Here is a 27,791-nt window from a genome sequence, read left to right as displayed (position 1 = left end):
ATGATTTCACCGCCAGGAGATGAACGGTTTTCACTGCCACGTGATGTATGATGTTCGCAGCCAAGTGCTGTATGATGCTCACCACCACGTGCTGTATGATGTTTACCGCCAGGTGATAAATGGTGTTCACCGCAACATGATGTATGTTGTTCACCGCCACGTACTGTATGATGTATACCGCCAGGTGATGAATTGAGTTCACCGCCACATGATGTATGATGTTCACCGCCACGTACTGTATGATGTTTACCGCCAGGTGATGAATTGAGTTCACCGCCACGTAATTTATGATGTTCACCGCCACCTGGTGTATGGTGTTCACCACCACGTGATATACGGTGTCCATCGCCACGTGCTGTATGATGTTCACCACCACGTGATTTAAAATGTTCACAGCCACGTGCTGTATGATATTCACCGCCAAGTGTTCACCGCGGTGTATGGTGTCCATCGTAACGTGATGCGGTGTTGAGCGCCACTTAATGTATGGTGTTCAACGTCACGTGATGTATGGTGTTCACCGCCACATTATGTATAGTGTTCAGCGCCACGTAATGTATGGTGTTCAACGTCACGTGATGTATAGTGTTCACCGCCATGTGATGTTCGGTGTTTAGCGTAACGTAATGAATGGTGTTCAACGTCACGTAATGTACGGTGTTCAACGTCATGTGATGTATAGTGTTCACCGCCACGATATGCTCGGTGTTCAGCGCCACGTAATTTATGGTGTTCAACGTCACGTGATGTATAGTGTTCACGCCACGTGATGTATGATGTTCACCGCCACGTGATGTTCGGTGTTCACCGCCACGTGATGTACGGTGATCACCGCCAAGTTATCTGTAGTGCTTACCGCCACGCAATGTACGGTGTTCAGCGCCATATGATATATGTTGTTCAACGTCACGTGATGTATAGTGTAGGCCGCCACGTGATGTTCGATGTTCAGCGCCACGTAATGTATGGCGTTCAACGTCACGAGATGTATGGTGTTTACCGCCACGTAATGTATGGTATTCAGCGCCACGTTATGTTTGGTGTTCAACGCCCGGGAATCGAACCCTGGTTGTCCGATTAACAGTCCAACGCTCTACCGACTGAGCTAACCGGGCGGACTTGTGATGTTCGGTGTTCAGCGCCTCGTAATATATGGTGTTCAACGTCACGTGATGTATAGTGTTCAGCGCCACTTGATGTATCAAGTTCAACGTCATGTGATGTATGGTGTTCAGCGTCACGTGATGTCCGGTGTTCAACGCCACTTGATGTATGGTATTCAGCGTCACGTAATGTATATTGTTCAACGTCACGTGATGTATGAAGTTCAACGTCACGTAATGTATGGTGTTCAACGTCACGCGATGTATGGTGTTCAACATCACGTCATGTCCGGTGTTCAACGCCACTTGATGTACGGTGTTCAACGTCACGTAAGTCGGCAGTCGCATCTGTTCGCATTTAAGACAGTTTGCAGTCGCATCTGTTCGCCTTTAAGACAGTTGGCAGTCGCATCTGTTCGCCTTAAAGACAGTTGGCAGGCGCAATTATTCTCCTTTAAGACATTCGGCAGGCGCATCTGTTCGCCTTTAAGACAGTTGGCAGGCGCATCTGTTTGCTCTTAAGACAGTAGACAGGCGAAACTGTTCGCCTTTAAAACAATTGGCAGTCGCATATGTTCGCATTTAACAAAGTTGAGAGGCGCATCTGTTCGCCTTAAATTCAATTGACAGGCGCTTTTATTCGCCTTTAAGACAGTTGGCAGTCGCATCTGTTCGCCTTTAAGAAAATTGGCAGGCGCATCTGTTCGCCTTTAAGACAGTTGGTTTGCGCATCTGTTTGACTTAAAGACAGTTGAATTGCGCATCTGTTTGACTTTAAGACAGTTGGCAGGCGTATAGGTCCGCCTTAAAGACAGTTGGCAGGCGCATCTGTTTGACTTAATGACAGTTGACAGGTGCACATGTTTCATTTTAAGACTGTTGACAGGTGTATCTGTTCGCCGATAAGACAGTTGAAAGGCGCATCTGTTTGCTTTTAAGACAGTTGGCAGGCGCATCTGTTTGACTTAAAGACGGTTGGATTGCGCATCTGTTTGACTTTAAGATAGTTGGCAGTCGCATATGTTCTCCTTTTAGACAATTGGCAGGCGCATCTGTTCTCCTTTAGGATAGTTGGCAGGTGAATCTGTTCGCCTCTAAGTCAGTTGGCAGGCGCAAATGATCTCCTTTTAAATATTTTGCAGGCGCATCTGTTCGCTTTTAAGAGCGATCTTTCTTTTAAGAGAAGATCTGTTCGACTTTGAGACAGTTGGCAGTTGCATCTGTTCTCCTTTTAGACAGTTGTCAGGCACATTTGTTCACCTTCAAGACAGTTGGTTTGCGCATCTGCTCGACTTTAAGACAGATGGCAGGCGCTTCTGTTCGACTTGAAGACAGTTGGCAGGCGCATCTGTTCGATTTTAAGACAGTCGGCAGGCGCATATTTTCGACTTTTTGGCAGTTGGCAGGCGCATCAGTTCGACTTTAAAACAGTTGGCATGCACATATGTTAAACTTTAAGACAGTTGACAGGTGCATCTGTTCGCTTTTAAGTCAGTTAACAGGCGCAACAGCAAGCCTTTAAGACAGGTTGCCGGCGAATCTGTTCGCCTTAAAGACAGTTGGCAGGCGCATATGTTCGCTTTTAAGACTTTGAAAGGCGCATCTGTTTCACCTTTAAGACAGTTGGCAGGCGTTTATGTTCACTTCTAAGACTTTGAAAGGCGCATCTGTTTCACCTTTAAGACAGTTGGAAGGCGCATCTGTTCGCTTTTGAGACTGTTGACAGGCGCATCTGTTCGCTTTTAAGAAAATTGGCAGGCGCATATGTTCGCCCTTAAGACAATTAGCAGGCGCATATGTTAGCCCTTAAGACTTTTGGCAGGCTCTATTATTAGCGTTTAAGATAGTTGGAAGGCGCATCTGTTCGCTTTTAAGAAAATTGGCAGGCGCATATGCTAGCCCTTAAAACAGTTGCCAGGCGCATCTGTTCGCTTTTTAGACTGTTGCCAGGCGCATCTGTTCGCTTTTTAGGCTGTTGGCAGGCGCATCTGTTCACATTTTAGATTGTGAAAGTCGCATCTGTTCGACTTTAACACAATTGGCAGACGCATATGTTCGCCTCTAAGGCAATTAGCAGGCGCATCTGTTCGCTCTTGAGACAGTAGACAGGCGCATCTGTTCGCTTTTAAGAAAATTGGCAGGCGCATATGTTCGCCCTTAAGACAATTGGCAGGCACATATTCTAGCCCTTAAGACAGTTGCCAGGCGCATCTGTTCGCTTTTAAGAAAATTGGCAGGCGCATATGTTCGCCCTTAAGACAATTAGCAGGCGCATATTCTAGCCCTTAAAACAGTTGCCAGGCGCATCTGTTCGCTTTTAAGAAAATTGGCAGGCGCATATGTTCGCCCTTAAGACAATTAGCAGGCGCATATGCTAGCCCTTAAGACATTTGGCAGGCTCTATTGTTAGCGTTTAAGACAGTTGGAAGGCGCATCTGTTCGCTTTTAAGTCAGTTAACAGGCGCAACAGCAAGCCTTTAAGACAGGTTGCCGGCGAATCTGTTCGCCTTAAAGACAGTTGGCAGGCGCATATGTTCGCTTTTAAGACTTTGAAAGGCGCATCTGTTTCACCTTTAAGACAGTTGGCAAGCGTTTATGTTCGCTTTTAAGACTTTGAAAGGCGCATCTGTTTCACCTTTAAGACAGTTGGAAGGCGCATCTGTTCGCTTTTGAGACTGTTGACAGGCGCATCTGTTCGCTTTTAAGAAAATTGGCAGGCGCATATGTTCGCCCTTAAGACAATTAGCAGGCGCATATGTTAGCCCTTAAGACATTTGGCAGGCTCTATTGTTAGCGTTTAAGACAATTAGAAGGCGCATCTGTTCGCTTTTTAGACTGTTGACAGGCGCATCTGTTCGCTTTTAAGAAAATTGGCAGGCGCATATGCTAGCCCTTAAAACAGTTGCCAGGCGCATCTGTTCGCTTTTTAGACTGTTGCCAGGCGCATCTGTTCGCTTTTTAGACTGTTGGCAGGCGCATCTGTTCACATTTTAGATTTTGAAAGTCGCATCTGTTCGCCTTTAACACAATTGGCAGGCGCATATGTTCGCCTCTAAGGCAATTAGAAGGCGCATCTGTTCGCTCTTGAGACAGTAGACAGGCGCATCTGTTCGCTTTTAAGAAAATTGGCAGGCGCATATGTTCGCCCTTAAGACAATTGGCAGGCGCATATTCTAGCCCTTAAGACAGTTGCCAGGCGCATCTGTTCGCTTTTAAGAAAATTGGCAGGCGCATATGTTCGCCCTTAAGACAATTAGCAGGCGCATATTCTAGCCCTTAAGACAGTTGACAGGCGCATCTGTTCGCTTTTAAGAAAATTGGCAGGCGCATATGTTCGCCCTTAAGACAATTAGCAGGCGCATATGTTAGCCCTTAAGACATTTGGCAGGCTCTATTGTTAGCGTTTAAGACAATTGGAAGGCGCATCTGTTCGCTTTTTAGACTGTTGACAGGCGCATCTGTTCGCTTTTAAGAAAATTGGCAGGCGCATATGCTAGCCCTTAAAACAGTTGCCAGGCGCATCTGTTCGCTTTTAGACTGTTGCCAGGCGCATCTGTTCGCTTTTTAGACTGTTGGCAGGCGCATCTGTTCACATTTTAGATTTTGAAAGTCGCATCTGTTCGCCTTTAACACAATTGGCAGGCGCATATGTTCGCCTCTAAGGCAATTAGAAGGCGCATCTGTTCGCTCTTGAGACAGTAGACAGGCGCATCTGTTCGCTTTTAAGAAAATTGGCAGGCGCATATGTTCGCCCTTAAGACAATTGGCAGGCGCATATTCTAGCCCTTAAGACAGTTGCCAGGCGCATCTGTTCGCTTTTTAAACTGTTGGCAGGCGCATCTGTTCGCTTTTTAGATTGTGAAAGTCGCATCTGTTCGCCTTTAAGACAATTGGCAGGCGCATCTGTTCGCCTCTTAGGCAATTGGCAGGCGCATCTGTTCGCTCTTAAGGCAGTACCCAGGCGAAACTGTTCATCTGTTCACTTTTTAGATTGTGAAAGTCGCATCTGTTCGCCTTTAAGACAATTGGCAGTCGCATATGTTCGCATTTAAGATAATTTGCATGCGCATATGTTCGCCTTTTAGACATTTTGCAGGCGCATATATTCGCCTTTAACAAAGTCGAGAGGCGCATCTGTTCGCCTTAAGTTCAATTGACAGGCGCTTTTATTCGCCTTTAAGACAGTTGGCAGTCGCATCTGTTCCCCTTTAAGACAGTTGGCAGTCGCATCTGTTCGCCTTTAAGACAGTTGTCAGGCACATCTTTTCGCCTTTAAGACAGTTGGCAGTCGCATCTGTTCGCTTTTGAGACTGTTGACAGGCGCATCTGTTCGCTATTAAGACAATTGGCAGGCGCATCTGTTCATCTTTAAGACAGTCGGCAGTCGCATCTATTCGCCTTTAAGACAGTTGGCAGGCGCATCTGTTCGCCTTGAAGACAGTTGGCAGGCGCAATTGTTCTCCTTTAAGACAGTCGGCAGGCGCAACAGCACGCCTTTAAGACAGCTTGCCGGCGGATCAGTTCGCCTTAACGACAGTTGGCAGGCGCATATGTTCGCTTTTAAGACTTTGAAAGGCGCATTTGTTTCACCTTTAAGACAGTTGCCAGGCTCATATGCTCGCCTTTAAGATAGTTGGCAGTAGGATCTATTCGCCCTTTAGATATTTGGCAGGCGCTATTTTTAGCCTTTAAGACATTTGGCAGGCGCATATGCTAGCCCTTAAGACAGTTGCCAGGCGCATCTGTTCGCTTTTTAGATTGTTGGCAGGCGCATATGTTCACTTTTTAGATTGTGAAAGTCGCATCTGTTTGCCTTTAAGACAATTAGCAGGCGCATATGTTCGCCTCTAAGGCAATTGGCAGGCACATCTGTTCTCATTTAAGACAGTTGGCAGTCGAATCCGTTCGCCTCTAAGTCAGATGGCAGGCGCATCTGTTCTCCTTTAAGACAGTTAGCAGGCGCAATTGTTCTCCTTTAAGACAGTCGACAGGCGCATTTGTTCGCTCTTAAGACAGTTGACTGGCGCATATGTTCGCCTGTAAGACAGTTGACAGGCGCATCTGTTCGCCTTTAAGACAGTTGAAAGGCGCATCTGTTCGCCTTTAAGTCATTCGGCAGTCGCATCTGTTCGCCTTTAAGACAGTTGGCAGGCGAATCCGCTCGCCTCTCAGTCAGTTGCCAGGCGCATATATTCGCCATTAAGACAATTGGCAGGCGCATATGTTCGCCTTTAATTCGGTTTACAGGCGTGTTGACAGGCGCTTCTGTTTGCCTTTAAGACAGTTTTCAGACGCATCTGTTCGCCTTTAAGACAGTTGGCAGACACATCTGTTCGCCTCTTAAGTCAGTTGGCAGGCGCATATGTTCGCCTTTAAGACATTTGGCAGGCGCATATGTTCGCCTTAAAGACAATTGGCAGGCGCATCTGTTCGCCTTTAAGACCGTTGGCAGGCGAATCCGTTCGCCTTTAAGTCAGTTGGCAGTCGCTTATGTTCTCCTCTAAAACAGTTGGCAGGAGCATCTGTTCGCCTTTAAGGCAGTTGTCAGGCGCATCTGTTTGCCTTTAAGACAATTGGCAGGCTCATATGTTCTCCTTTAAGACAGTTGGCAGGCGCATCTGATCGACTTGAAGACAGTTGAAAGGCGCATCTGTTTGCATTTAAGAATGTTGACAGGCGCATCTGTTCGCCTTTAGTACAGTTGACAGGCGCTTCTGTTTGCCTTTAAGGCAGTTAGCAGTCGCATCTGTTCGCCTTTTAGACAGTTGGCAGTCGCATCTGTTCGCCTCTTAAGTCAGTTTGCAGGCTCATATCTTCGCCTTTAAGCCAATTGGCATGCGCATCTGTTCGCCTTTAAGACAGTGGCAGGCGCATCTCTTTGCATTAAGACAGTTGACAGGCGCATCTGTTTGCCTTTAAGAAAGTTGACAGGCGCATCTGTTCGCCTTTAGTACAGTTGACAGGCGCTTCTGTTCGCCTTTAAGACAGTTGGCAGTCGCATCTGTTCACCTTTAAGTCAGTTGGCAGGCGCATCTGTTCGACTTGAAGACAGTTGGCAGTCGCAATTGTACTCTTTTAAGACAGTTGGCAGGTGCATCTGTTCGCCTTAAGACGGTTGACAGGCACATCAGTTCCCTTTAAGACAGTTGGCAGTCGCATCTGTTCGCCTTTAAGAAAGTTTGCAGGCGCAATTGTTCTCCTTTAAGACAGTCGACAGGCGCATCTGTTCGCCTTTAAGACAGCTGTTAGGCGCATATGTTCGCCTTAAAGACATTTGACAGGCGCATCTGTTCGTTTTTAAGACAGTTGACAGGCGCATCTGTTGGCCTTTAAGACATTCGGCAGTCGCATCTATTCGCCTTTAAGACAGGCGCATCTGTTCACCTTTAAGACATTCGGCAGTTTCATTTGTTCACCTTAAAGACAGTTGGCAAGTTAATCTGTTCGCCTCTAAGTCAGTTGGCAGGCGCATATGTTCGCTTTTTAGACTGTTGGCAGGCGAATCCGTTCGCCTCTATGTCAGTTGGAAGGCGCATATGTTCTCCTTTAAGACAGTTGGCTTGCGAATCTGTTCGCCCTAAAGAAAATTGGCAGACGCATATCTTGGCCTTTAAAACAGCTGGCTTGCGAATCCGTTGACCTTTAAGACAATTGGCTGGCGCATATGTTTTGCCTTTAAGACAGTTGGCAGGCGAATCTGTTCGCCTCTAAGTCAGTTGGCAGGCGCATCCGTTCGCCTTTAAGACAGTTGGCAGGCGCATATGTTCACCTTTAAGACAGTTGACAGGCGCATATGTTCGCCTTCAGTACAGCTAGCAGGCGCATCTGTTCGCCTTTAAGACATTCGGCAGTCACAATATTCGCCTTTAAGACAGTTGGCAGGTGAATCTGTTCGCCTCTAAGACAGTTGACAGGCGCATATGTTCGCCTTTAAGACAGTTGACAGGCGCATCTGTTTGCCTTCAGTACAGCTAACAGGAGCATCTGTTCGCCTTTAAGACATTCGGCAGTTGCAATATTCGCCTTTAAGACAGTTGGCAGGTGAATCTTTTCGCCTCTAAGTCAGTTGGCATGCGCATATGTTCGCTTTTTAGACTGTTGGCAGGCGAATCCGTTCGCCTATAAGTCAGTTGGCAGGCGCATATTTTAGCCTTTAAGACAGTTGACAGGCGCATCTGTTCGCCTTCAGTACAGCTAGCAGGCGCATCTGTTCGCCTTTAAGACATTCGGCAGTCACAATATTCGCCTTTAAGACAGTTGGCAGGTGAATCTGTTCGCCTCTAAGTCAGTTGGCATGCACATATGTTCGCTTTTTAGACTGTTGGCAGGCGAATCCGTTCGCCTCTAAGTCAGTTGGCAGGCGCACATGTTCTCCTTTTAGACTGTTGGCAGGCGAATCCGTTCGCCTCTAAGTCAGTTGGCAGGCGCACATGTTCTCCTTTTAGACAATTGGCTTGCGAATCTGTTCGCCTTCAGTACAGCTGACATTTGCATCTGTTCGCCTTTAAGACAGTTGGCAGGTGAATCTGTTAGCCTCTAAGTCAGTTGGCATGCGCATATGTTCGCTTTTTAGACTGTTGGCAGGCGAATCCGTTCGCCTATAAGTCAGTTGGCAGGCGCATATTGTAGCCTTTAAGACAGTTGACAGGCGCATCTGTTCGCCTTCAGTACAGCTAGCAGGCGCATCTGTTCGCCTTTAAGACATTCGGCAGTCACAATATTCGCCTTTAAGACAGTTGGCAGGTGAATCTGTTCGCCTCTTAGTCAGTTGGCATGCACATATGTTCGCTTTTTAGACTGTTGGCAGGCGAATCCGTTCGCCTCTAAGTCAGTTGACAGGCGCACATGTTCTCCTTTTAGACTGTTGGCAGGCGAATCCGTTCGCCTCTAAGTCAGTTGGCAGGCGCACATGTTCTCCTTTTAGACAATTGGCTTGCGAATCTGTTCGCCTTCAGTACAGCTGACATTTGCATCTGTTCGCCTTTAAGACATTTGGCAGGCGCATCTGTTCTCCTTGAAGAAAATGGGCAGGTGCATATGTTCGCCTTTAAGGCCCCCTCACACATAGGCGAATCCATCAAACACAGCCTGGCGAATTGGGTAATTTTGTCAATTCTGGTGAATTTGACCGAAACTGTTTGAAAATTTGTTACACAATTATAAAAACTATAACGAAAGGTAAATGTAGGGGAACTATTTGTTGCGAATGATTTACTAAGTGTGACGAACGGTTACTGTTATTTGCTAAAATGCGTTGGATCGCGAGAACAAATTTTGCGCTAACAAACGTAAACATGCGAACAAAAGCGCAATTTTGCGCATGCTTCCGAACCGTCCGAAGCTTTCCGAAAGCGTTTTTCCGCATCCGGCCGTTACCGGACTCTGTACACGACTGGCGAAAACCAGGTGGGGTCAATTTGCCTTCTAACCTTGTCCGACTCGACACCACGTCGTATTGCTGTTTGACTGCTGTTCGAATTTTGCTTTTTTGAAGTTTCGTAAGTGCACAAGTATATTTTTGTGACACCTGTGGCCAACGTGGCGTCCTCTCTTACTCAGGCGCTGTTGTCCTCATGTCAACCTGTCCGTAATGACCAGGAACCCAGATGTCCCGGGTCAAGAAGGAAACAGCATGGATAATAGTCTTCGTGGTGCCACCCGTCCCCTATCTGCTCCAGTTCTGTTGTCTGCTCCGGATGCTTCATCCAGTTCACGGGCCATCACACCACGTAGTCGGTGAAGCACCTAGAGACTTTGTCAGTGATGTATATATCACTGTATTTGCTGCTTTTGTATCATTGTATTTGTTGATTAACATCTGAAGTCCTTTTTCATTAAATATTTTTTATGTAGAATTTCTTGTCTTAGTATAATTACTTCTCTTGTACTCTTGTCCAAATACTTCGGGTAACTATTGTAGTGTCTTCAATCACTTTATTAGGAATTGTCGAAGGCGCGGTGGCTGATCTGGGTCTACACTTTTGCAATACCATAAGACCCATTTCCCCTTGATTGGTCCAATTTAATCAATATTGCAAAGTTTTGATGTTATTTACAATTGACTTCCATACCATTTTTAAGTTAAATATTTATTTTCCTTTCTTTATCAATATTTTGAAATTAATATTTTGATACATTTCTTTTTTTAATTAGACTTTGAGTTCACAATTATATTTTCGAAAACACTCAATTTTAAGTTTTAAACCTCTAATCTGGCACCCTCCTGTCTTACCATGGCACACTTCCCGCTGAAGAGATGATCCAATGCTTCAAGTATTTCTCACAATCTTCACTTTTTTGCTTGCTGTGTTGTAGCCCCTGATATTGACAGTCCTGGTATCCTCCAAGTTGCGATCTCTCCTCCATTCCCCCAAGAACCAGGTCGACTCTTCTGTTCTCTTCATTCTGCATAGTGGGGTACCTCATCCTCATCAAGTTGTGGAGAATGCAGCATGTCTTGAAAATCAGCCTCACTCTGGATGGACTGTGGTTCATCTTTGAGATGTGTACTAGTATCTGAAATGACCGAAGACAAATATTGCCATGCGTAAAAATTTAACGCAAAAAAGATTGTCTTAAATGAAATTCCAATCGAACTTTGATAGGTTGGATAACTTCGGTTGGTTCGAATTTATGCTTATCGAGCATATTATTTATGGACCAAAACATAAAGGTTTTTGTTGTGTAAGCAGTTCGACTGTATGTTTGGCAAAAAAAGAGATAATTACCTGGAATCGGTCTGCCAAAATGCCAAATGCGTTTTCTGATACCCTCCTAGCCCTGGATAACCGGTAGTTTAGAATTATTTCCTCTCCGGTTAGGGCTCTCTGTCAATAGGGTTTTCTGCAGGTGCTCCTTGAGGCTTAAGGCGTCTCCCCTCACCACCACCACCAAGAAAAGGGGCATGTCGACGGTGTCATTGGGGAAGGGCTGTCGGTCTGGAAATCCAATGGAACAATCCTGCATCCTCTTCAGGAATTCTTATGCATTATAGATCCTGGCATCTACACTTGAACCATGTTCTGGCTCCTCATCTCCCCCTAAATCGGCCTCTGATGACCTGGTTGATGTTAAGTTGTTGTTGGAAGACTTCTTGGTGGTCCATAGCGGCCACATACTGCCAGCATCAGGCGTTGTATATCTTCCATTTTGACGAAGGAATAACTAATCATCTTGATATTTCGGCTCCTCCTTTTATAAATAAAATTCAAGAAATACACAAAACTGTTGAGATACTCAAAACTACTCAAGAAAATTAGATGCGTTATGATTCGCGTGGATTCGAATGTCTTATTTACGCTTCGTAATGATTCGTATGCAAGCGTATGCCGTTCGTTTTCTGAACTTCAACCAATCGTTACAATTCGCCCCCTTTACATCTGGTGGACTGTTTCTGGCGTTTCAGATAAAAATATTCAATAATTATACATGTACTTTTATTTAAAATTTAACGCGTGCTCCACGAAATCACTATTTCTTGACAATAACTAGAACGACGACGACAGGGTACGACGACGACGACGAAGATGATGATGATAATGATGTAAAGTAAAAGCATCTCACCTCACTCCACTTCAATCGCTATCCTCATTTCGTCTTACCTTACTAAGGTCACCCTGAAAGAATCTAATACCACCTCTTCCCATCTCATCCAACTCGTCCCGATCTCATCCCACCTTTCCTAATTTCATCCCCCGTCTCCATCTTATCTCACCGTCTCCATCTCATCCCATTGTCTTCTATTCCCATCGTCTCCAACTTATTCCATCGTCCCATCTCATTCCATCGTCTTCTCATCACATCGTATCCATCTCATCACATCGTCTCCAACTCATCCCACCGTTCCCCATTTCATCCCATATTTCCTAATCTCATCCCCTCGTTTCCTAATATCAGCCAACATTTATTTATCTCATCCCACCTTCCCATCTCATCACCAATTTCCTTATCTCATCCCACATGTTCTAATCTCATCCCACATTTCCTCCACATTTCCTAATTTCATCCCACATGTTCTAATCTCATCCCACATTTCCTAATCTCATACCCCCGTTTCCTAATATCAGCCCACATTTCTTAATCTCATCACACCTTCCCATCTCATCACCCATTTACTTATCTCATCCCACATTTCCTAATCTCATCCCCACATTTCCTTATCTCATCCCACATTTCCTTATCTCACCCCACATGTTCTAATCTCATCCCACATTTCCTAATATCATCCCACCTTCCCATCTCATCACCCATTTTTTTATCTCATCCCACATTGCCTAATCTCATCCCCACATTTCCTTATCTCATCCCTACATGTCCTAATCTCATCCCATATGTCCTAATATCATCCCCACATGTCCTTATCGCATCCCACATGTCCTAATCTCATCCCATATATCCTAATCTCATCCCCACATGTCCTTATCGCATCCCACATGTCCTAATCTCATCCCATATGTCCTAATCTCATCCCCACATGTCCTAATCTCAACCCCAAATATCTTAATCTCATTCCACATTTCCTAATCTCATCCCCACATGTCCTCATTTTATCCTACCTTTCCCCATCCCATTGTCTCCATCTCATCCCAGTGTTTCCATCTAACTCCACTATCTCCATCTCATCCAACATATTCTTATCTTATACCACACATCTAAATTTCTTCCCATCCGTTCCCAACTGACTTAACCAGCCTCAATCTCATCCAACTGGCCTCATCTCACGTCTGTCCACATTTCATCCCACATGTCTTAATCTCATCCCACTCAACCAACCTGTTCCTTTTTCATTCCACATGTCCCATTCTCACCCTACCCGTCCCCATTTCATCCCAGATGTCCTTATCTCATCCAACCTGTTCTTCTCTCACCTAACTTTACATCATTTAAAGTCACGTTATGAAACCCCATTAACTAAAACTTATTGCATATTACCTCACTCATTTCACTTAAAGCTGCACTCTCACGTTCTGTGAGAGTGCAACTTTAAGCTTTCCACTGCATCTCACGTGATCTTACAGGAATCGGGGGAGCCAGGATGCACGCCATGCGGTCGTGAAAACCGGAAGGTGGACGCCACGAAGTTCTGTGAGGATTGTAACGAGCACCTGTGCGAGAAATGCGTGCACGACCACCAGAAATTCCTTGTGACGAAGATTCACAAGATCATAGGTCAGTCGCGTTGATTGATAACTTACCAAGAACGACTGTTGTGCGCATATTTTTTTTCGACCGTTCATAACGGTAGTTGGTGTTTATTTTTCCCGAACGTTCATAAGTTCCAATTATTTTTCGTTCAAAATCTTTTCCGCGCTTCTATTCACCTATCATTTTGTTTCTGTCAGTTTGTTCCCATTTAAACAGGTAAACAGATGCCAAAGAGTACGCACACGCGGCCCAAGTTGGTGGAAAGGTGCAACCACCACGAGGGTAAGATATTGGAGCTGTTCTGTGGCGACCACGACGAGCTTTGTTGCAGTGTATGTGTCGCCGTTGGACACCGGACATGCTCTGATGTCGTGTTCATCCCTCGGGCCGCCGTCGGCATCGAGAGCAGCCTAGAACTGCTAGAGGTGACTACTTTTGGTTTGTGTTAGTCATTTCAGGACGGAGAACAAGTCCATCTATTGAATGTATGCATTGACAATATAATTCAAAACAATATTCATGATCTGGTAACATGCCAGCTAAAATAACAAACTGGGTGCTTATGCTCTCAAGGGTCAAGGTCAATCCAAGAAAAGCAATAATGATATTAATCTGGATACTCTGAATATAGAGCGTGATCTCTGTAAATTAACATCTACTCTACTCTTATGTTGAGCTGATTGATACTTGCATAATTATACGAACACACAATGCATTGATTTGTAAACTCATAAGAAATTATTAGAACCTATGTTTAATCGAAGTTCTGACAAGTGATAAATTGTTATATTTTCTCAGATAATAAAGGTTAACATTTCAATAAAAGCAGCTGTTTCGGGTGTCAGGTAAAAGAGCGCGTGCAGAAAGTGAAGGCCGCGGTAGATGAGATGCGTGAGGCTCGCGAGGAGAATCAACAATTGGTACAGCAACAAAAGGAAGACATCATCAACGCCATCTTGGACATGCGCATAAGGCTCACAGACATTCTCGACACTCTGGAACGTACTGCTAGGCACGAACTGCAAAAAAGGTGCACTTATTTGCTTTAACATATTGATATTTAAAGCGATTGTAAACTTAATTTCAATAACCTTAGGCAAGAGTTGTTTTTTTTTATTTTTCGTTTTACGGGAAATTTTTCAAAAATAAGCGGAATAAAATTAAGAAAAAGTTGTCGAAAAATGAGCGTCGGGAAAAATAAACAAAAATAAGATGGATTTTTCGCATTTTTTTCAGAAACATTTAAAGAATGTATGTTTTGAGGTTGTGCACACTTGTTTCGTACTCCATACTGCCTGTTGTATAATAGATCTGTATAATAAAGTCAAAACAAGATGTCATTTTCACAAGTAGCCACAATAATGCACCAGTTCATTGTAACTAGCCCCCCACCCAGGTCTGGAGAATAGCAGAGACTTTGTCTTTCTGTCCAGCCAATCCTTGGTAAAACCCCGCACTGCGTAGAGACAAACTACATTCTACTGGTCAAATCCACGCCAAGTTCCCCTGCACCCCTAGGTAAGGCCCATTCCCCACTATTTCAAGCGCAAAAAAACCCCCATCGCATTCACTCAGCACTGCGGGGCCACCAGGAAGGTAAATATACGGCTCATTTCTCTCGTTACCCCCTTTATACCCCCGGACCTGGGGGCCGTGGTTGTAATTGACTGGTGCATAATCTGGTGCATAATGCCCGTTTAAGGAAGTCATTTCAACATTAATTTTGAATATTCATTTTACTCCCTAAACGCCACAAGTCAACTGATTCACACCAATGTAAATATATTCTTCAACTGTAACTCCACAGTATCTAACACTGCACTTTTAAATAAAAATTACACATAAATTATTATATATGCATGATTTCAATATGAGCATATAATATATGCTCATATTAAAATCATGCATATATAATAAATCATATATACTTTTGTTGTGATTTTAAAACGTTTTTATAGTAACTGAAACTGCACTGGCGAAACATAAAGCATCTGGCACATTGTCTGTGTCTGAAAAGTTAATTAATATCATTTTGGGTACATATATTGAGATAAACAACACATCTGAAGAAATTTAATGTATTTGATATACAAGAAAAGAAACATGGTATGTAACTCAAACTCACCAGAACTCACAGTACATGCAAAGTCCATTTTTTTAGTTTCTTAATTAACATTCAAACAATCCATTTTAAAATGGGTGACATGAAAAGAGGAGCCAATGCCCATTAAAATGGTATGCAATATGTTGGTATAACAATTGTCTTTAGACAAACAAGCCAAATCCAATGTCACATTCTCGTCTTTTTCTGTAGTCGAAACCTGTACAGCAAATTCCAATTCTCACTGTACCCCCGTGTGAACAGGTCTACATACAGAAATATTTAAGAGAGTTTATGCTTTGGTATAAAGAAAATACAATTCCGTTCCGAAATATCACAAAATGACAAACGCACTGATTTTATGAACAACAGTCTTCAAACGAATGTAGGACGAAGTGAACCACTTCCCATGTGAACCAGGACTAAGTGAACCACTTGGTGAGACGAAGTGAACCATCTATATGTTATATAGGGATTATTCTCTTAATGAAATATTATGTTTCAGAGTTTATTTTCCTGAGTATAAATGATTTAATAGATAATATGAATAAATTGTTAATCATATCAAAGTGTTTATTTATTAGAATTATGTATTTTGATATGACAATGTTTTGAAAAAAGGAAAAGAAAAATGAAAAACAAAAAACCTTTTTATTTAATCCTTATAATGAATATATTATCAATACATCCTACTTTGTTGAATTTTATTCCATACATGTTCAAAAATTCTCTATGTTTGTTATTTACACCTCAATCATGTACCAAAAACAAATAAGTGTGGGTGTAATTAATGGATAATTGTACTTTAATTTTAATTGGCCTTATTAATTGGTAATTACTAATTAAACAGCTCACTTACAGAAGCTGTGAACAGACATAGTAACATATGACTCAAACATTCTTTAATTAGTATGAAAGCCTATATAAAAGTTGACCATTTTATTGGTACCTTCTGTTCTACGTTCTGGTTCCACTCCTGCGGACCGAAGCGGAGGACGTCAGTATCACAGTCAGACTGGTGTCGGACAACCTTGTAACCAGAAATCAGAGGCAAAAGTACAAGAATATACATAGGCGCCTCTTCGACATGTGGGATAAATATGAAGACGACAACATCACACATCCCAACTGCTCAGGGAAGCCAGTCACCTGATTGGTATGGGTCCAATCCCAGCATCAGTCGAAAACCGCAGCGAAGACGATTAGTAATAAATTGACTAATTGTGTATTGTACTGTATGTGAACAATATGTATTCAAGTATTTGTGATCTTCATGTTGATGATATGTTTTGTATTTTTTGTAAGTTTCCATATTTTCACATGTTGTGTATTACATTATGAATTATGTATTACCATGTTTTATGCCCATATCATTAAATTTAATTTATTTATATAGTGCTTTTATTATAACTATGTGCTTTGTATCATGTGCTTTATTATTAACATCAATTATTTGCACTGTAACATGTGTTGTTAATTTATTGATTTGTAATAAATACCATAATCTTATGCATCTTGTATTTTTGTTACTATTATAAAAAAGCTATTATACTAACTGTCATGAAGCTTAAAAGTCAATTTCTAACAGCTAACTAAACATCTTTAAAAGTGTAGCAAATGTGTGAAGTCTTGCATTCAAATGGCGATAATTACTAGTTATTATCACCTTTCAGGCAGTGTGCCATCACACAATAGCCACTATATAATACATATGTGGTTCACTTGGTCCTGAAATGGTACACTTAGTAACTGGTTCACTTGTGAAATGGTTCACTTCGTCCTGCACCCTCTTCGAACTAAATCCACTTTAAAATTTTGTAAAAGGCGGCCATTTTCCTTACAAGCGCTTAGATGATGATAATAAGCAAATTTCAAGTTTTATTTTCATCATGGCATATAATATGCATGTGATATCACAAAACAATGAAACATATTTCAGTTAACATCATAAGCAAGAAGCGCCGGCTTCCGCCATCTTGGAAATTGTGCGCGATAATTTTTTGTTGTTGTGAAATTAGCAATAGGTTAAAAAACACTAAATTTTATTTTCTATCGGAGATCGAAAAACGGGCGGCGGAAAAACAAAACAAAATTTAATTTAGGAATTTGAATCTTTTTCTTATTTGGGTTTTGCAATATTAAGGTACGGCGCTCCCGTAAAACGAAAAATAAAAAAACTTTGGCCTTATGGACAAGCTTCTTTAGCCGTAGGGTAAATAATGAAGTGCATGGTGAATCTTTTGTAAGCCATGGATCATAGAGTGAACCAAGTATTTTAGGTTAATTCATGCATAATACGGTTAACCATGTAGCATAGGGTAATTCTTTAGCCGTAGGTTAAATAATGCAGTGCGTAGTGAATCACGTATCATTGTGTTAATGTACAACCTTCTATAAGCCATGCATCACAAGTGAACCAAGTATCTTAGGGTAAACCATGCATGCTAGTTAAAGGCACGTATCATAGGGTAATCCATGGATAATACGGTGAACCATATGTCATAATGTAATCAATGGATAAAAGGTCAACATTGTATCATATTGTAAACCATGTGTCAAAGGGAAACCATGAAAGATAGGCGAAGGCACGTATCATAAGGAAATTGATGGATATAAGGGTCAATCATGTATCACAATGTAAATCATGAACTATAATGAACTATAGGGTAACCATGTGCAATAGGGAAGACCATGTACCAGAGGGTAAGCCATAAATCATAGCGTAAACCATGTACCATAAGATAAACCATGAATACTTGACTGAACCATGTATCATAGGGTAAACTATGTTTCATAGGTTAAACGATGTACAATATAATGAACCATGTATCATAGTGTAAGCCATGTATCTTAGGATGAAACATGTATCATAGGATAAACCATGTATCATAGGATAAACCATGTATCATAAGGTAAACCATGCATCATAAGGTAAACCATGTATCATAAGGTAAACCATGTATCATAAGGTAAATCATGTATCATAAGGTGAACCATGTATCATAAGGTAAACCATGTATCATAAGGTGAACATTGTATCATAAGGTGAACCATGTATCATAGGGTGAACCATGTATCATAAGGTAAATCATGTATCATAAGGTAAACCATGTATCATAAGGTGAACCATGTATCATAAGGTAAACCATGTATCATAAGGTGAACCATGTATCATAAGGTGAACCATGTATCATAAGGTAAACCATGTATCATAAGGTAAACCATGTATCATAAGGTAAATCATGTATCATAAGGTGAATCATGTATCATAAGGTGAACCATGTATCATAAGGTGAACCATGTATCATAAGGTGAACCATGTATCATAGGGTGAACCATGTATCATAAGGTAAACATTGTATTATAGGGTAAACCATGTATCATAGGGTTATCGATGTATCATAGGGTGAACTATTTATCATAGGCTGAACCATGAATCATAGGGTAAACCATGTATCATAGGGCAAACCATGTATGATATGGTGAACCATGGATCATAGGGTAACCCATGTATCATAGAGTGAACCATTTATCATAGGGTAAACAATGTATCGTAGGGTTAACCATGTACCATACGGTAAACCATGTATCATTGGGTAAACCATGTATCATATGGTAAACAATGTAGCAAAGGTTAAACCATGTATCATAGGGTAAAACATGTATCATAAGGTGAACCATGTATCATAGGGTAAACCATGTAGAATAAGCGGTGAACCATGTAGAATAAGCGGTGAACCATGTATCATAGGGTCAACCATGTACAATAAGGTGAACTATGTTTGATAGTTTAAGGTACGTATCATAGGGTAAACAATGTATCATAGAGTAAACCACGTATCATAGGGTAAACCATGTACAAATGGGTAAACCATGTATCATAGAGTAAACCATGTATCATAGGGTAAAACATGTATCAGAGGGTAAATCATGTTTCATAAGGGTAAACCATGTACCGTAGAGTAAACCATGTACCAATTGGCAAAACATGTATCACAGGGTGAACCATTTACCATAAGGTAAACCATGTACTATAGGGTGAAACATTTACCATAAGGTGAGTCATGTATCCTATGGTACACCATGTATCATAGGGTAAACCATGAACCATAGGCTGAATAAAGTGTCGTAGGGTGAATCATGTATTATAGGGTAATTCATTGATAACTGGGTTAACCATGAACCATAAGATAAACCATGTATCATAAGGAAAGCCATTGGAAATATGTTAAGGAAAGTATCATCAAAATAGGGCAACGATGTATTACAAGGACAATCATGTACCACAGGGTAAAGCATGCAATATAGGGTACACAATGTACCATAGGTTCAACTATGTACCATAGGGTAAACCATGTCCCAAAAAGTGAACCATGTTTCATAGGATATGCCTTTTATCAAAGATTTATCCATGTATCATCGGGTAAAATCATGTACCATGAGGAAACCATGTACCATAGGGTAAACCATGTCCCATAAAAACTAACCATATATCATAAGGTGAACCATGTATTATAGGTTGAACCATGTATCAAAGGTAAACAATATTTGATAGGGTAAACCATGTATCATAGGGTGAACCATGTCCCATAAGGTGAACTATGTATAACAGGATGAATCATGTATCATAGGGTAAACCATGTACCATAGGGTAAACCAAGGATAATAGGATTAACCATGTCCCATAAGGTGAACCATGTATCATAGGATAAACTATGTTCCATAAGGTATCACTGGTTGAACCATGTACCATAGAGAAAACCATGTATAATAGGATGAACCATGTCCAATAAGGTGAACCATGTATCATAGGGTGAACCATGTATCATAGGTAAACCATGTATCATAGGGTGAACCATGTATCATAGGGTAAACCATGTATCATAGGGTAAACCATGTATCATAGGGTAAACCATGTATCATAGGGTGAACCATGTATCATAGGGTGAACCATGTATCATAGGGTGAACCATGTATCATAGGGTAAACCATGTATTATAGGGTAAATCATGTATCATAGGGTACACCATGTATCATAGGGTGAACCATGTATCATAGGTAAACCATGTATCATAGGGTAAACCATGTTATATAAGGTGAACCATGTATCACAGGATGAACCATGAATCATAGGCTACACCATGAACCCTAGGGAGAACCATGTACCAACGGGAAAAACCATGTAACATAGGGTAAACCATGTATCATAGGGTAAACCATGACCATAGGGTAAACCATGTACCATAGGGTAGACTATGTAACATTGGGTGAACCATATACAGTAGCGAAAACCATGTAGCATAGGGTCAACCATGTCCCATTAGGTATCATAGGGTGAACCATGTCCCATAGAGTGAAACATGTATCATAGGGTGAACCATGTCCCATAGAGTGAAACAAGTATCATAGGGTGAACCATGTCCCATAGCGTGAAACATGTATGATAGGGTGAACCATGTCCCATAGAGTGAAACATGTATCATAGGGTGAACCATGTCCCATAAAGTGAAACATGTATCATAGGGTGAACCATGTCCCATAGAGTGAAACATGTATCATAGGGTGAACCATGTCCCATAGAGTGAAACATGTATCATAGGGTGAACCATGCCCCATAGGGTGAAACATGTATCATAGGGTGAACCATGTATCATAGGTAAACCATGTATCAAGGATGAACCATCTGTCATAGGATAAACCATGTACCATAGGGTAAACCATGTCCAATAGGGTGAATCATGTATCATAGGGTGAACCATGCATCATAGGTAAACCATGTATCAAGGATGAACCATGTACCATAAGGTAAACCATGTGTCATAGGGTGAACCATGTACCATAAGGTAAACCACGTAAAAGGAGCAATGTATCGTAGGATGAATGTATGATATGTTAAGGCACGCATTACAAGATAACCATATAACACAGGATAAATCATTGATCATAGGGTAATCCATGTCTGCTAGACTAAGGCATCATCATTGGGTTAAACCATGTTTTACATGGTAAACCCTGTACCACATTGTGAACCATTTGTACTAGGTCAAGGCACGTACCATAGTGTTAACCCGCAATCACTAGATTTATTATGTACCATTGGGTAAACAATGTACCATTGTTTAAAGCAAGTCCCACTGGGTAAACCATCTTTCATACGGTAAACCATATAGCATAGAGTTTAAGCTTAACCGTGATCACAGGATAGCTATATATCATCGTGTTCCTGTGATATGGTGTTAGACTGTTGATCAACATACATTCAATGAAGGAAGATTGTTTATCACTGTTTTGTTCAAATCCGATACGCAATACCCTCTCGCTCGGCAATGGAATACTTCAAATGCAAAATGCTTCCAATCAACAATGATGTCTTGAGTTTCAAAGGAGATATTCAAATATGTATGCCAACGTTCATATTCAATCGGATAAAGCCACACTGTTTGTTAAAGTCTAATTAATCCTACAAGAGAATTACATTTTCTCTAATTTGAAAACATTGGGATCGAAGACATAGACACACATGTATACATGTCAATGCAGTTGTTCTTGAATTAGAATATAAATACATTTCCAGACAATACAATCTATGTTTGACCTTCAAAGTAACTCACGAACTATTAAAGAGTTCCCCCTACAGCAACTCGATATAATTTAAGACAGTTAAACACATTATATGTTCAACCTATTAGACAAACACTGATTTTACATTGGAGTGTCAATCAATCAATCAAATCTCTATTTCCTCCTATCAAGAAGATATGCAAATATATTTACAGACTATGGAGTGCTCTAACACTAAGCCCCTCCGTATCCAGATAAACACTTGGTAAACACAAATAATCATGCATACCTATGATAACAATTATTCAGATACGAAGATTTCAAAACGAAGATCGATGATGACGTCAAAACTTGCGATGACGTCAGTAGGACGCTAACGGACCTAGCAGTGAAGATGGATACGGTGGCCAACAACGAACCTGAACTCTTTGTGACCGTGAAGAAGGCGAAAAAGAGCATGGCAGAAGGTAGAATAAACGTCACAAAACTCCAAATAAAAAAAGTACACTGTATTTATTGGTATTAGAGTTATGTAGTTTAAGGATCATGTCAAACATTTTTTTTTAAGAAATTGCATTGGAAAAACGTTGGCGACGAGCAAAATATGTCCTTTGAGATATCTCATTTAACATAATATACATACACATAGTAGACCATGCTTCACATAGTAGACCATGCTTCAATTAAATCTAAAAACATTGTTTAAGGGCCTTCCACAGTGAAAAAAAACATGGGTCGCGAAGGTCAAATATTAAAAAGTTTCAAAAGTTCATGTTTTATTTAGTTTTGAGGAACGATCTTTTTGGGGCGTAAAAAATACTTTCTTTGCGATATGTTTTGGGGTAGTAAGGAGTTGACTAAATTTTACAAAAGACGATTTTATCAGATTTTGGATCAAAAGGCATTCACATTTTTTGAGAAATATCGATCGACATTTTAACCTTGTTTTTGTGTCAAAATACCCCAAACTACCTCATCAACAATGCTTTGAGTGTTCCTGATTATATCTTATCAAATAAGAAAGTTATTTAACAAAAACAAAATGAACAAAAGTGGATGAAATTCATTTCCTGGTTACAAATACATATTTTTTTAAAAAGCTACAATCACCAAAAAGCCTCAAGACATTGTTGATTGGGAAGTTCTGAAAATTTTGACACAAAATCATATTCATTTTGTATTAAGAAATTTCTGGAAATTGCTTTTTGATTGAAAATCTGATAAAATCTTCTTTCGTAAAAATTGCCCAACTCCCATTTACAGCTTCACATATGCAACGGATATATGAATTATGCTTGCTTAATATTAAACCTCATAATTAAATAAAAATTGGATTTTTTAACCATTTTTAGTTTTGGTCCTTCAAACGACGTTTGTACTGTGGAAGGCCCTTTTATGGTCTAGTTTGGGTTTCTTACAAGGCATCGGACCGAAGCCATTTCGGTCACCGGATTGAATTGTTTTAATTGTTTTTGCGTCTGCTAGAGGAACTTTTCTCCCACTTCAGATAAGTTGATCCAATAATTTAACCAGGCTAGAAATTCTTATCTTGCCCACGAGCGAAGATAAAATGCCCGTATGGAACTCCTTTTTAATGGTCACCACATTGTAATTACCTCCCATGTTGAAGACTGTCGTCATGGAAACCTTGTCTTGTGGCAATATTTAGAACACTAGTTAACTATTTCTCGCTATAATGTAAATTTAGTTCACTGCGTTACACTGTATTTCGTGTATTTTTTTACTACAATTCTCAAAAAATAATGTAAGTTCAAATCAATGCTCATTTTTGTCGCAATATACCGTGTGACTTATATGTATACACGGTAGCTGTAATTATATGATATGCCTTCTCCTCAAATCAACCACACAGTCATTAACGGGTAGGTGAGTTAAAATTAGCTTAATGGATTTGAGGTTGTGGAAGCTCTTCTTATTGACTACATGAGCATCTGTCCGGCGATTCCATTAGCAGAGGCATGAACACGTGTTCTTGTTTGAACACGGAAAATGTATGTACGTAAACCAACAGGTTTAACCGGTTCAGAACAGTTGGAGAATGATCCACATTTCTTTCTGAAGTATTTGCTGAAATTGCCTTTGTCGTGTTTTTCGAAAGTACTTTTGTCTTCTTTGCGTCATGAGGAGTACATGTTAGTAGTTACTTGTGACGAATCATGTTTTATTTTCTTTACTTCATCGTTCTATTAGGAGAAAGATTGGATCTTCTTTTTCAACTAAAAAAACAGCAACAACAAACTGCATGCATTATCTAATCTTATAAATGTAAAGAAACTGACACGACTGACATCATTTATCCGGTGCCGAAATGTATATGCAACAGCTCATGATAGATCGAATCCCGAGCTCCTCAGAACCGACAAGCGAGTGATTATGCTATGCGTACCATACGTGGAATTATCACGATCGAACCTTTGATGAATGAGAATGAGATTCCATAGACTATATACAACAGTAAAAAATTAAATAGACATGGATACGTTCTTTGAACAAATAAACGTAATTATCTGGATGTTAATAACGGGAAGTGTATTCGGGTTTCAATTGCATGGTATTTGGTTTCAAAATTATGGCGCTTTAATTCTTCTATTTCTTATCAATAGTTAATCTTTTTTCTTTTGGTCTCAAATCATAAACACACTTAAAACACTAGTTCTTCGTCTGACCTATTTCAACTACAGCAGATATAACTTGCTGATGTCGAATGTTGACGGAGAGAATCCGATTTGATTCATCGCCGTGAATATGATTATTATTAGAAAGTAACACTATGTTGTTGTTTTTTCAAAATAAATTGTTTTCAATAAATGTTCTAATAAACTATCCTGTTCATATTTGAAACAATAGTCAAAATAAGTGTATGGTATGGAACTCAGTTTCAAACAACCTTGGATTGGTCTTCCTAGTCGTATAAATGTTTAAGTGAATAATTGTACAGTAATTCTGCTGTTTCAGGGAAAGAAAATGAAATAGGAAATTTTAAGAAGAACACCTTAAACCATTATAAAATACGTTATATTAAAAAAATATTTCATTATTTTATAGGAGTCACTGTCGTAGAGAACATTGCGAAAAATCTTGGAAAGGAACGTTTGATATTCATGGCTGACCGGACACTGGAAAATCTCCTGAACGGAATGACTTCAATCGGGGATTTCGCACGTGTTTTCGGCGACGTTTGAAGGAGAATTCACCATGGCACTATCATCAGGTCAATTAAAGCTAAATGAAAATCATTTGTGTATAAGTTGGAAATGTCTAACACTCCATGCCATGACCATACGGTACCTTAGTAAACATGTCCTCATATTATATCATCACACAATGCAATCACATACTACATGTCATTGCTACATGTTATCTCACAAACCACACCCTCATGTATAGTATCATACACTGCAATCACATACTAAATGCCATTGTCACATGTTCTCTCACAAACCACACCCTCGTGTTATAGTAGCATACACTGCAATCACACACTACATGCCATTGTCACATGTTCTCTCACAAACCACACCCTCGTGTTATAGTAGCATACACTGCAATCACACACTACATGCCATTGTCACATGATCTCTCACAAACCACACCCTCGTGTTATAGTATCATACACTGCAATCACACACCACGTGCCATTGTCACATGTTCTCTCACAAACCACACCCTCGTGTTATAGTATCATACACTACAATCACACACTACGTGCCATTGCAACATGTTATCAAATAAACCATACCCTCGTGTTATAGTAGCATACACTGCAATCACACACTACATGCCATTGTCACATGTTATCTCACAAACCACACCCTCGTGTTATAGTATCATACACTGCAATCACACACTTCATGCCATTGTCACATGTTATCTCCCAAAGCACCCCTCGTGTTATAGTATCATACACTGCAATAACACTACATGCCATTGCCACATGATATCTCACAAAACACGACCTCGTGTATAGTATCATATTCTGCAATCACACACCACGTGCCATTGTCACATGTTACCTCACAAACCCCGCCCACGTGTTATAGTATCATACACTGCAATCACACACTACATGCCATTGCAACATGTTATCTCACAAACCACACCCTCGTGTTATAGTATCATACACTGCAATCACACACTAAGTGCCATTGTCACATGTTACCTCACAAACCCCGCCCACGTGTTATAGTATCATACACTGCAATCACACACTACATGCCATTGTCACATGTTATCTCACAAACCACACCCTCGTGTTATAGTATCATACACTGCAATCACACACTACATGTCATTGCAACATGTTATATCACAAACAACACCCTCGTGTTATAGTATCATACACTGCAATCACACACTACATGTCATTGCAACATGTTATCTCACAAACCACACCCACCCTCGTGTTAAAGTATCATACACTGCAATTACACACTACATGTCATTGCAACATGTTATCTTACAAACCACACCCTCGTGTTATAGTATCATACACTGCAATCATACACTACATGCCATTGTCACATGTTCTCTCACAAACCACACCCTCGTCTTATAGTATCATACACTGCGATCACACACTACATGTCATTGCAACATGTTATCTCACAAACCCCGCCCACGTGTTATAGTATCATACACTGCAATCACACACTACATGCCATTGCAACATGTTATCACACAAACCACACCATCGTGTTATAGTATCATACACTGCAATCACACACTAAGTGCCATTGCAACATGTTATATCACAAACAACACCCTCGTGTTATAGTATCATACACTGCAATCACACACTACATGCCATTGCAACTTGTTATCTCACAAACCACACCCTCGTGTTATAGTATCATACACTGCAATCACACACTACATGCCATTGTCACATATTCTCTCACAAACCACACCCTCGTGTTATAGTATCATACACTGCAATCACACACTACATGTCATTGCAACATGTTATCTCACAAACCACACCCACCCTCGTGTTAAAGTATCATACACTGCAATTACACACTACATGTCATTGCAACATGTTATCTTACAAACCACACCCTCGTGTTATAGTATCATACACTGCAATCATACACTACATGCCATTGTCACATGTTCTCTCACAAACCACACCCTCGTGTTATAGTATCATACACTGCGATCACACACTACATGTCATTGCAACATGTTATCTCACAAACCACACCCTCGTGTTATAGTATCATACACTGCAATCACACACTACATGCCATTGTCACATGTTCTCTCACAAACCACACCCTCGTGTTATAGTATCATACACTGCAATCACACACTACATGCCATTAACACATGATCTCTCACAAACCACACCCTCGTGTTATAGTATCATACACTGCAATCATACACTACATGCCATTGTCATATGTTATCTCACAAACCACACCCTCGTTTTATAGTAGCATACACTGCAATCACAAACTACATGCCATTGTCACATGTTCTCTCACAAACCACACCCTCGTGTTATAGTATCATACACTGCAATCACACACTACATGCCATTAACACATGATCTCACACAAACCACACCCACGTGTTATAGTATCATACACTGCAATCACACACTACATGTCATTGCAACATGTTATCACACCAACCACACCCTCGTGTTATAGTAGCATACACTGCAATCACACACTACATGCCATTGTCACATGTTATCTCACAAACCACACCCTCGTGTTATAGTATCATACACTGCAATCACACACTACATGCCATTAACACATGATCACACAAACCACACCCACGTGTTATAGTATCATACACTGCAATCACACACTACATGCCATTGTCACATGTTATCTCACAAACCACACCCT

The 27,791-nt window shown here is 40.8% G+C and overlaps 1 pseudogene; it reads left to right on the top strand.

Moving 5' to 3' along the window:
- Positions 1 to 27,791, top strand: part of LOC128223110 (uncharacterized) — a 41,709-nt pseudogene that overhangs the window by 306 nt on the left and 13,612 nt on the right.

This window comes from Mya arenaria, chromosome 17, assembly GCF_026914265.1.
Source record: "Mya arenaria isolate MELC-2E11 chromosome 17, ASM2691426v1".
In the NCBI taxonomy this organism is placed as follows: Eukaryota; Metazoa; Mollusca; class Bivalvia; order Myida; family Myidae; genus Mya; species Mya arenaria.
Note: the sequence above shows the minus strand (reverse complement) of the source record. Positions and strands in the feature narration are given on the sequence as shown.